The sequence below is a fragment of the Phocoena sinus genome, chromosome 1 (assembly GCF_008692025.1).
Source record: "Phocoena sinus isolate mPhoSin1 chromosome 1, mPhoSin1.pri, whole genome shotgun sequence".
Lineage (NCBI taxonomy): Eukaryota > Metazoa > Chordata > Mammalia > Artiodactyla > Phocoenidae > Phocoena > Phocoena sinus.
Genome location: NC_045763.1, coordinates 163636518 through 163647126, shown reverse-complemented (window position 1 = coordinate 163647126; position 10609 = coordinate 163636518). Strand labels below are relative to the sequence as shown.

Here is a 10609-nt window from a genome sequence, read left to right as displayed (position 1 = left end):
GGCGATGGTGTATTCAGGATTCATTCATCATCCTCTGATTGTATTTACTGAGAGCTTTTTAGCTTCCTGAGACCTTGAGAGATGCTGTGAAGATTAAAAAAAAAGAAGAAAAGGGAGTAAGATAAATGAGATAAGCTTCTTGTTCCTAAAAGGCTTTGAAATAGCATTGAGAAAACAAAATTAACATGAAACAATCAAGAAACAAAACAAGAAAGTCTTTTTTTCCCCCTGAATAATGGGACTTTATTTCTATGCATTCTCTGTGCTCTACATGTTCAAAGAAATTCCTCTGGTAACAAACTATAGAAATGATCCCTGAGAGTATAGTCTTAAGACAGTTATTGTGTGAATTTTTGTGGTACAATCTCTGAGAACACCAGGAGGTTATAGAAGGGGCTGAAGGGCTGAAGGGAGGGGCTGGGGAGGCTTCTCAGGGGAGGTGTCACGGGGGCAGGTGCCCTCACAGGGGGCTGCTAAGAGCCCTGGAGAGTGGGGTTGGGGGAGGGATGGTAAGGAAGAGAAGAAGGGGGTGCTCTGGAGAAAGTCCCCCCACTCTGACTTGGTTTCACCCCGGGTCAGACATTTTTCTGCCTTACATCTCACCCTCCCACACCCCTAAGAACGTCCAGAGCTAAACTGGATGCTGTGATGAACACTCAGGTTTGGACGAGGTGGGTTTAGAATCTCATGGGCCCTGAAACTGCAGTCCATGCCACCCCCTGGATTCTAAAGATGAGAGTTTGACCCAGAGGAGGAACCCAACTCCCAGAGCCTTTGGTCCTTCTCTGGTTCCAAACAGAAAGGCTGGGGGCCATCATGGAAAGACCCCAGAGGAGATTGACAAGGGGATTATGACGTGAGTGCACAGCCTCAAGGGACAGGTATTATTCAATCTGGAGAAAACGGAAGGACGTAATAAACATGATCCTTAAGTACATCAAAGATCTTACATAGCAGAGGCTGGGGACTAACCCTGATTTCTCTGAAGGGCTATGACAACTCCATCGGAAAGTTTGGGGTCAGTGCTGTTGGGCTACTGCCTACCCTGACATGACCAATGCCTCTGGACAGGCACCACCTATGAGGGGAACTCCAGGATTCTCCTCGGGTGGCCAGCTGCCCCAGTTCGCCCAGGACTTTCAGTCCTAAAACTGGGACTTTCCTGGGCAAACTGGGGCCAAGAGTACCTCCTTCTGGTACTTGCGTTTTGACTCAGCAGCTCACCTGGTCCAGGCTCAGGTGTGCTCCCCTCCAGTACTGCCCACGGGGGGGGGGGGCAGAACCCCCAAGATGATGACCCCCATGACCATCAGTTCCAGGGGCGAGTTGAGCTGAGATGGCGTTTACCCAAGACCACATGGTCTGGTTGCTCAGAGAATCCCAGGCACGGCAGGAACCTCGGTGCCACTTAGCACGCCTGGGGGTCACCGTGAAGAACAAAAGCAGGAGAGTGAGTGAGTGAAAATGATAAATGGATCGATTCTTCCGTCCAGTTGTCCAGTGTTCCCAGTTGGGAAAACAAACGGGTGACAAAATGGGTGGGGCCACAACTTCCCCCTGTCTGAGGCTCACACAGTGAACTTATTTACAGTCTCTCGGCTTCTAAAAGACACGTCAGGCACAATTTCTGACAGTTTACAAGACTAACTCTGCTGAGAGCATTTTTAAAAGGGCCGAATCTCTCTGGAATAATTTTAATTGTATCTCAGACGGCGACGATTTTTCAAAAAGGGAATGGTTTTAATTACACTTAAGCATTTCGACATTCTTGGCAACGTGCTAAGTACCTCACTGGGATTATTTTGCTAAACCCTCATCATAATCCTACAGGCAAGGTGCCATCACACTCCCCATATTAGCAGGTGAGGAAACTGAGGTCAGGAAAGTGAGGTCACACGGTGGTAAGCTGGGCATCCGGCTGATGAGTTTGGCCCCAGAGCCCGTGTTCTGCCCTGTGTCAGGTGCCTGGGCTAACCTGGCAGCCGAAATGAGCTTTAGAGGCTGAATTTTATCTTGGTGTCCAGGAGACACCTGCCACTCCTGGTTGGCACAAGTCATCAAATGAATAACCAACACCTTTTATATTTAGCTGATTTCATCAGAAACTATGGAAATACCCAAAAATAGCCTCTTGTTGGCGATGCTGGTTCTCATTTTTGAAGGTAAGGACATGGTGGCAGAGAAGCAAATCTACCATTCTATTTAAAGGATCATTATTCTGGTTTTGAATAATGTAAGACTATGCTGGGATGAGGGTTTACTAGTTTAAATGCTATTTTTCATGCATGAAATTGAAAGGAACTAAGCTTGAGCTGTCAGCTGAGATGAGAGAGAGACTCAGGCCTGAGCTGCTTTGCTTCAGAAAACTCACAGCTACATGCTCCTCGCTGGGGCTTCAAGTTCCCAGACAAGATGAGGGAGAATAAATTTGACCTAATCAAGACCTTTATCTTGAAAATTTTAAGTGGTTTGACCCAAACCAGGCACCTCAGAGCACATCCTGTCTTAGTCTGTTTGGGCTGTTATGACAAAGTACCATAGACTGAGTGTCTTATAAACAACAGACACTTATTTCTTACCGTTCTGGAGGCTGGAAGTCTGAAGTCAGGGTACCAGCAAGGCGGAGTCCCGGGGAGGGCCTTTTTCTGGGTTGCAGACTGCTGACTTGTTGTATCCTCACACGGTGGAGAGCAGAGAGCCACAAGTTCTCTTGTGACTCTCAAAAGGACACTAATCCCATTCATGAGGGCCCCATCTTCATGACCTCATCTAACCCTAATTACCTCCCAAAGGCCCCACTGTCTAATACCATCACATTGAGGGACAGGGTTTCAACATATAAAATTGAGGGGATACAAACATTCAGTCCACAGCATCCCCATCAATGAAATTTAACAACTGGATTTCCTAAACCAAACTAGATTGGAAGCATCTGAGCTGTATGATGTGGATTCCAGCTGTCAAACTGTTAATTCCCGGTTCACAGTGGCTGAGTTATCTCGTGGGGCCCTTTGTGAGCACTAAAAACAAAGCCACCCCCTCTGGGTGGATGCAGCTCCAGGCAGGCTGAGTTTTGGTCCCATTTCATCCCACTTGCCTCCTCAACCCTGCACCCCTCAAGGGCCTACGCGGTGGCTCCAGTCTCTGGGAAAACCTCAAAGCCTTTAGGTTCAGCACCTCTATGGGCCAGCTTCTACACAGGGTCCAAAGATATAAGAACAAGTAAGACATAGCCCTCGCTCTCAATGGCCATACGAGATCCTCACTCTGCTGAGGGAAGCAGACACAACAGCACATGAAGCAGGGCAGCTGTGGGCAAGACGTGGCCTGGGAGTAGGGGAGCTGGAGGGTGGGAGGGGTGGGACTAAGGAGGGTTCTCTGGGGGAAGGGGCACTGGACCTGAAGTGCACAGCTGGCTCCTCGTATTCAGAAGCCTCTGGAGCTCCACACAGTTAAGTGTGGTTAAGAGCTTAGGGTCTGCAGTCGACTGGAACTGAGGGTGAATCTTGGCACTGCCACTTACTGACTACACAACTTGGGCGAGTTATTTGTCCTTTACAAATCTTGGTTTCCTTATCTGTAAAATGGAAAAACAATAATACCTACTTTTATAGGGGTGTTGTGAGGATTAAATAAAATAATGGATGAGAAGCCCTTATGCGTCATCGTGCTCAACTGATGGCATTATTATTATTATTGCCATAGGGAGTTTTGCCCAAGGACCCCATCTGATGCTTACACTGATGTAGTCAGGAGGGAAAGGGCTGCGAGGGCAGCGGAGGGGTCAGTCCCACGTGTGGACGGCCAGGGCTGTGATTGCAGGAGGCTCAGAGTCACCAGAGCCCTCTGGAGCATCTGAGCCCTCCCCATCCCCAGGGCATGGGAATACCTTCAACACAGGACAAAACCTTCCGTCGTGCAATCAGATGAGCGTTAACCAGTAGACCATCCCAGAGGAGGAGATTTCAGAGAAGAAAATTCACTTCAAACTTCTTTTCTCAGAGCAGTTTCTTGGTAGAAGGTGGAGAGATGGTGAAAGGGTGAGGAGAAAACAAGTTGGGAACAGAGAGTAAAAATTCAGGGGAATTTTGGATTTGTTCAGGTGAAAGCTTGGTGTGCAGCGTGCTCGAGAGAAAACCAGACCAGAGCAGATGGCAAGGCCACTCTCTGGGTGGTTGGGTGGGTCTGTCCTTCCAGAGGCCAGTTGCGTCTGGTCTGAAGGCCCCACAGACTCACCAAGGAGCCAGCTCAGGTGGGGCTGGGGGTTCAGGATCCCTAGCAGGCTCCCTTGCTTTTCTTGCTCCCTCTCTTGGTCAGGCTCATTTTCTTATTTTTCCAAATCTGGAGCCAGAGGATGTGGGGACACACTGGGTCTGCCAATGGGCTATCCAGTCAAGGATTCTGTTGCCAACAGAAGCCTGAAGGATATGGTACCAAAGAGCTGGGCAGAGGAGTGAGCGTTCCCTGGTGGCAGCCTTAAACTTCAATTTATCTAATCCCTTTGATATTTTCTTCCAGCATAGCCTCCCCCTGAGGTAAAGCATTTCCCTGAATTACTGGCATTGCTTTCTTTTAATGGACTCTGGGAAAATGACTCAAGAATTGCAGCTGAACCAAGGAGACTTCATTTCTAGGGTGGCACTGTCCCGGCAAAGATGCTAGTCCTGGCCATGTCACCATCTTGTCCATTCCAGCCCTGGCCTTCCGGTCTCCTGTTCTCACATGTCCTTAAGTTGTGCTTCAACACCTTGTTTTGTTTGGAGCTGATTGCTTTCTGTCCTTTGAGATCAAGTGGCATTATATAACTCACCCTTTGCAGGTGAGCAGGAAATATCATTTTACCGGAAGGGCCAACCTGTATCAAAATAGTGACGTCCAAAATGTAGAAGTGGTGGTTAAAAATAAGCCATGCTCATTACATGTCTCCCTGCCCTACATAGCTGTCCAAAAACTCACATCTTGTTCTGCCCAAGTGTAAATAGTCTCCCTATTTAGAAATGGCACAGTGGGAGGTAAATGAATTGGCTAAGAGAGACCAGTCATAACTCATCACACTGAAATGCTTAAAAACTCTTTATGGAAAAATTCTAAGGCCTGTCAGTTGTTGAAAGCCAGGCTCTGTGCTAGGAGCTTTACATACATTATCTTATTTAATCCTCGCACCAACTCTGCAAGGTTCTTCTTATTTTATTTAATAGATGAGGAAGGGAGGCTCAGCACAGTTAAGGAGCTTATTTCGGGTAATGCAGATCACGATAGGGAAACCGGGATTCAGACAGCGGTCATTCTTGTCCTAAGCCCATGTTATTTTCACTAGACCCCATTGCTAATGACTGGTCAGAGGATGAGGTTATCAGGTGCATTTGAAGACCTTGTCCTTCATCATTATTTTTAATCAATTAATTTAAATTTGGCTGCGTTGAGTCTTTGTTGCTGTTTGCAGGGGCTTCTCTTCGTTGCGGTGTGTGGGCTTCAGTAGTTGTGGCTCGTGGTGTCTAGAGCCCAGGCTCAGTAGTTGTGGCGCACAGGTTTAGTTGCTCCAGGACATGGGGGATCTTCCCGGATCAGGGCTCAAACCTGTGTCCCCTGCATCGGCAGGCAGATTCTTAACCACTGCACCACCAGGGAAGTCCCTGTCCTTCATTATTTATTTATTTATTTTACATCTTTATTGGAGTATAATTGCTTTACAATGGTGTGTTAGTTTCTGCTTTATAACAAAGTAAATCAGTTATACATACACATATGTTCTCATATCTCTTCCCTCTTGCACCTCCATCCCTCCCACCCTCCCTATCCCACCCCTCTAGGTGAACACAAAGCACCGAGCTGATCTCCCTGTGCTATGCAGCTGCTTCCCACTAGCTATCTATTTTACATTTGGTAGCGTATATATGTCCATGCCACTCTCTCGCTTTGTCACAGCTTACCCTTCCCCCTCCCCATCTCCTCAAGTCCATTCTCCAGTAGGTCTGTGTCTTTATTCCTGTTTTACCCCTAGGTTCTTCGTGACGTTTTTTTTCCCTTAAATTCCATATATATGTGTTAGCATACGGTATTTGTCTTTCTCTTTCTGACTTACTTCACTCTGTATGACAGACTCTAGGTCCATCCACCTCATTACAAATAGCTCAATTTCGTTTCTTTTTATGGCTGAGTAATATTCCATTGTATATATAAGCCACATCTTCTTTATCCATTCATCTGTTGATAGACACTTAGGTTGTTTCCATCTCCTGGCTATTGTAAATAGAGCTGCAATGAACATTTTGGTACATGACTCTTTTTGAATTATGGTTTTCTCAGGGTATATGCCCAGTAGTGGGATTGCTGGGTCATATGGTAGTTCTATTTGTAGTTTTTTAAGGAACCTCCGTACTGTTCTCCATAGTGGCTGTATCAATTCACATTCCCACCAGCAGTGCAAGAGTGTTCCCTTTTCTCCACACCCTCTCGAGCATTTATTGTTTCTAGATTTTTTGATGATGGCCATTCTGACTGGTGTGAGGTGATATCTCATTGTAGTTTTGATTTGCATTTCTCTAATGATTAATGATGTTAAGCATTCTTTCATGTGTCTGCTGGCAGTCTGCATATCTTCTTTGGAGAAATGTCTACTTAGGTCTTCTGCCCATTTTTGGATTGGGTTGTTTCTTTTTTTGTTATTGAGCTGCATGAGCTGCTTGTGAATTTTGGAGATTAATCCTTTGTTATTGCTTCATTTGCAAATATTTTCTCCCATTCTGAGGGTTGTCTTTTGGTCTTGTTTATGGTTTCCTTTGCTGTGCAAAAGCTTTGAAGTTTCATTAGGTCCCATTTGTTTATTTTTGTTTTTATTTCCATTTCTCTAGGAGGTGGGTCAAAAAGGATCTTGCTGTGATTTACGTCATAGAGTGTTCTGCCTATGTTTTCCAGTAAGACTTTGATAGTTTCTGGCCTTACATTTAGGTCTTTAATCCATTTTGAGTTTATTTTTGTGTATGGTGTTAGGGAGTGATCTAATCTCATACTTTTACATGTACCTGTCCAGTTTTCCCAGCACCACTCATTGAAGAGGCTGTCCTTTCTCCACTGTACATTCCTGCCTCCTTTATCAAAGATAAGATGACCATATATGCGTGGGTTTATCTCTGGGCTTTCTATCCTGTTCCATTGATCTATATTTCTGTTTTTGTGCCAGTACCATACTGTCTTGATTACTGTAGCTTTGTAGTATAGTCTGAAGTCAGGGAGCCTGATTCCTCCAGCTCCGTTTTTCATTCTCAAGATTGCTTTGGCTATTCGGGGTCTTTTGTGTTTCCATACAAATTGTGAAATTTTTTGTTCTAGTTCTGTGAAAAATGCCAGTGGTAGTTTGATAGGGATTGCAGTGAATCTGTAGATTGCTTTGGGTAGTAGAGTCATTTTCACAGTGTTGATTCTTCCCATCCAAGAACATGGTATATCTTTCCATCTATTTGTATCATCTTTAATTTGTTTCATCAGTGTCTTAAAATTTTCTGCATACATGTCTTTTGTCTCCTTAGGTAGGTTTATTCCTAGGTATTTTATTCTTTTTGTTGCAGTGGTAAATGGGAGTGTTTTCTTGATTTCACTTTCAGATTTTTCATCATTAGTGTATAGGGATGCCAGAGATTTCTGTGCATTAATTTTGTATCCTGCTACTTTACCAAATTCATTGATTAGCTCTAGTAGCTTTCTGGTAGCATCTTTAGGATTCTCTATGTATAGTATCATGTCATCTGCAAACAGTGACAGCTTTACTTCTTCTTTTCCGATTTGGATTCCTTTTATTTCCATTGCTTCTCTGATTGCTGTGGCTAAAACTTCCAAAACTATGTTGAATAAGAGTGGTGAGAGTGGGCAACCTTGCCTTGTTCCTGATCTTAGTGGAAATGCTTTCAGTTTTTCACCATTGAGGACAATGTTGGCTGTGGGTTTTGTCATATATGGCCTTTATTATGTTGAGGAAAGTTCCCTCTATGCCTACTTTCTGGAGGGTTTTTATCATAAATGGGTGTGGAATTTTGCCGAAAGCTTTCTCTGCATCTATTGAGATGATCATATGGTTTTTCTCCTTCAATTTGTTAATATGGTTAATCACGTTGATTGATTTGCATATATTGAAGAATCCTTGCATCCCTGGAATAAACCCCAGTTGATCATGGTGTATGATCTTTTTAATGTGCTGTTGGATTCTGTTTGCTAGTATTTTGTTGAGGACTTTTGCATCTATGTTCATCAGTGATACTGGCCTGTTGTTTTCTTTCTTTGTGACATCCTTGTCTGGTTTTGGTATCTGGGTGATGGTGGCCTCGTAGAATGAGTTGGGGAGTGTTCCTCCCACTGCTATATTTTGGAAGAGTGTGAGAAGGATAGGTGTTATCTCTTCTCTAAATGTTTGAGAGAATTCGCCTGTGAAGCCATCTGGTCCTGGGCTTTTGTTTGTTGGAAGATTTTTAGTCACAGTCTCAATTTCAGTGCTTGTGATTGGTCTATTTATGTTTTCTATTTCTTCCCGGTTCAGTCTTGGAAGGTTGTGCTTTTCTAAGAATTTGTCCATTTCTTCCAAGTTGTCCATTTTATTGGCATAGAGTTTCTTGTAGTAATCTCTCATGATCCTTTGTATTTCTGCAGTGTCAGTTGTTACTTCTCCTTTTTCATTTCTAATTCTATTGATTTGAGTCTTCTCCCTTTTTTTCTTGATGAGTCTGGCTAACGGTTTATCAATTTTGTTTATCTTCTCAAAGAACCAGATTTTAGTTTTATTGATCTTTACTATCGTTTCCTTCATTTCTTTTTCATTTATTTCTGAACTGATCTTTATGATTTCTTTCTTTCTGCTAACTTTGGGGGTTTTTTGTTCTTCTTTCTCTAATTGCTTTAGGTGCAAGGTTAGTTGTTTATTAGGGATGTTTTCTGTTTCTTAAGGTAGGATTGTATTGCTATAAACTTCCCTCTTAGAACTGCTTTTGCTGCATCCCATAGGTTTTGGGTCATTGTGTCTCCATTGTCATTTGTTTCTAGGTATTTTTTGATTTCCTCCTTGATTTCTTCAGTGATCACTTCGTTATTAAGTAGTGTATTGTTTAGCCTCCATGTGTTTGTATTTTTTACAGATCTTTTCCTGTAATTGACACCTAGTCTCATAGTGTTGTGGTTGGAAAAGATACTTGATATGATTTCAATTTTCTTAAATTACCAAGGCTTGATTTCTGACCCAAGATATGATCTATCCCGGGGAATGTTCCATGAGCACTTGAGAAGAAACTGTATTCTGTTATTTTTGGATGGAATGTCCAAAAAATATCAGTTAAGTCCATCTTGTTTAATGTGTCATTTAAAGCTTGTGTTTCCTTATTTATTTTCATTTTGGATGATCTGTCCATTGGTGAAAGTGGGGTGTTAAAGTCCCCTACTATGAATGTGTTACTGTTGATTTCCCCTTTTATGGCTGTTAGTATTTGCCTTATGTATTGAAGTGCTTCTGTGTTGGGTGCATAAATATTAACAGTTGTTATATCTTCTTCTTGGATCAATCCCTTGATCATTATGTAGTGTCCTTCTTTGTCTCTTCTAACAGTCTTTATTTTAACGTCTATTTTGTCTGATATGATAATTGCTACTCCAGCTTTCTTTTGGTTTCCATTTGCATGGAATATCTTTTTCCCTCCCATTACTTTCAGTCTTTATGTGTCTCTAGGTCTGAAGCGGGTCTCTAGTAGACAGCATATATATGGGTCTTGTTTTTGTATCCATTCAACCAGTCTGTGTCTTTTGGTGGGAGCATTTGATCCATTTACATTTAAGGTAATTATCAATATGTATGTTCCTATTCCCATATTCTTAATCGTTTTGGGTTTGTTATTGTAGGTCTTTTCCTTCTCTTGTGTTTCCTGCCTAGAGAAGTTCCTTTAGCATTTCTTTAAAGCTGGTTTGGTGGTGCTGAACTCTCTCAGCTTTTGCTTCTCTGTAAGGTTTTAATTTCTCCATCAAATCTGAATGAGATCCTTGCTGGGTAGTGTAATCTTGGTTGTAGGTTTTTCGCCTTCATCACTTTAAATATGTCCTGCCAGTTCCTTCTGGCTTGTAGAGTTTCTGCTGAAAGATCAGCTGTTAACCTTATGGGGATTCCCTTGTGTGTTATTTGTTGTTTTTCCCTTGCTGTTTTTAATATGTTTTCTTTGTATTTAATTTTTGAAAGTTTGATTAATATGTGTTTTGGCATGTTGCTCCTTGGATTTATCCTGTATTGGACTTTCTGTGCTTCCTGGACGTGACTAACTATTTCCTTTCCCATATTAGGGAAGTTTTCAACTATAATCTCTTCAAATATTTTCTCAGTCCCTTTCTTTTTCTCTTCTTCTTCTGGAACCCCTATAATTCGAATGTTGGTGCGTTTAATGTTGTCCCAGAGGTCTCTGAGACTGTCCTCAGTTCTTTTCATTCTTTTACTTTATTCTACTCTGCAGTAGTTTTTTCCACTATTTTATCTTCCAGGTCACTTATCTGTTCTTCTGCCTCAGTTATTCTGCTATTGATCCCATCTAGATTATTTTTAATTTATTTTATTGTGTTGTTCATCATTGCTTGTTTCATCTTTAGTTCT

General features: G+C 42.7%; 1 pseudogene; it reads right to left on the bottom strand.

Moving 5' to 3' along the window:
• Positions 1-251: 251 nt before the first annotated feature.
• LOC116745635 lies at positions 252-331 on the bottom strand (annotated as a pseudogene).
• Positions 332-10609: the final 10278 nt, after the last annotated feature.